The sequence below is a fragment of the Nothoprocta perdicaria genome, unplaced genomic scaffold (genome assembly GCF_003342845.1).
Source record: "Nothoprocta perdicaria isolate Ctin4 unplaced genomic scaffold, notPer1 scaffold_672, whole genome shotgun sequence".
Classification (NCBI taxonomy): Eukaryota; Metazoa; Chordata; class Aves; order Tinamiformes; family Tinamidae; genus Nothoprocta; species Nothoprocta perdicaria.
In genome coordinates, this window is record NW_020455946.1 from 12390 (window position 1) to 14137 (window position 1748).

Below are 1748 nucleotides of genomic sequence, written 5' to 3' on the forward strand. Positions count from 1 at the left end.
CTGAGAAAATTGCTTCAGCGGGYACAATGTCAGCACCAGTAAGTGTCCCATGTGCACCTCCTCCTCATTCCCATGGAACTGGCATCAAGGCTATTGTACCTTTCTTTCTTACTTATGTTTCCTTTTTAGGTTTGTATTAAAGGAAAAATAATTTTGGTTCATGTCACTTGTCCTCCGGAATCCTTTGAATCTGACTCAGAGACTTGTTGAAAGAGAAAGCCAGACTTGTCTCTTCATGAGCAGAGATGTGGGGACCTCATAACGTGCTAGTCTCAGCTCACTCAGATGCCCTCATTGCAGTGCAGAGAGTTTCCCTTGTGGTGTCTCTTTCAGCAATGACACCAAGGGCTCTGGCAAGTAAATATGGGCTGAGAGCATGGGTCCCATGCCCATGAAGGGAGTGCAGCTCTCCTGTCCAGAGTCACGGTGTGATCTCACACTCATTCCTGCAAAGGTGCCAGCCTGGTGTCCCTGTGGGCTCGTCTTTTCCCTCTCCAGTGCTGCAGTGCTCACACTGGAGTGGGAATGGAGGGGACAAGATTCTGGTTGCAACCTGGGGGGAAAGACCCTGTACTCTTCAGGACCATCCCCTCATTGCCACAAGCAACHATTTCCTGGCTGCAGGCTTCACATGGAGACTGCAGTTTTCCTGGAGGCACTTCCAGCCGCAGGACTTTCTCTTTTCAGAGSTGTTCTCCTCATTTCCACCCTCTGCTGTTGTGCTCTGGCAGGTGTATACAGACCAAGAGCTATCTCAGCTTGGTGGTGTTAGTGACCACAGGCTGGATCCAGGCTATGAGCCCAGGGCAGGCTGCTCTTACCTTGGAGCAGGAGGACTTGTCAGACTGACTGCAGGGCCAGGGCTCTCATGGTGTCTTTGGGAGCATAGTGGGCATGCAGAGATGTGCAGGAGAATGGAGACGGCCATTTCCCCCAGCACCGCTGGGGTGAGTGGCCAGTGCTGGAAAGGGGTTATGTGAGGGGCTGCTCTGCGAGGACGGACCTGGCTCATCTTCCCCAGTGTGTCCCCTGCAACACAGGAAACAATCTGGGCTCTTCTCTTATGCACCCTCTGTGTCCTGGTACCCTTCCCAAAAGACCTGAATTTGTATTGCGAGCACTCTGGTGTGTGCACCCACACTGCTCTTCACATAACCAGGAGTCGAATGGCAGCATTTTTCTTCTTCCCTGACTATGTGCACCTGTGCCAGTTTGAGGTATTTTGTGTGCACCACTCAGAGGGAGGTAGCAGGTGGAAAAGACTGACAGAGATGGTGAGGCTCCAAAAGAAGTGATTCTAGGGTGGGTATATTATTTGCACCTGATGGATATCTCAGTCAGAACATGAATTATAAACACCATCCAAGGCCTTCCASTCCTCCTGCTTAAACACAGTGCTGGGGGAGAAGTTGAGCCATTCTTGGTTTGTAAGCAAGATTGATCTTTCACAAAGTTTGTGATGTTTCCAGCAGGAGACCCATTGCTGCACCAAACAGCAGAGTCAAGGAATGTGTCCCAGGGCTGCAAGCAGAAATTCACTCTCCAAGCATACAGAAAATATGAAAATGCTCTCCATGCTCACAGACCTGTATCTATCTCCTACACAGACACTTCCCCTTTCCAGTCATCTTTTCCCTGCAGATACTTTCACAGTGGCCGATGTGTTCAGATAACAGAGATTTGGTTTCTTCAGATTTCTTTCCATTCCAGAGGCTCATTCATGTAGTCTCCTTCAGTCTCAAGTGTTT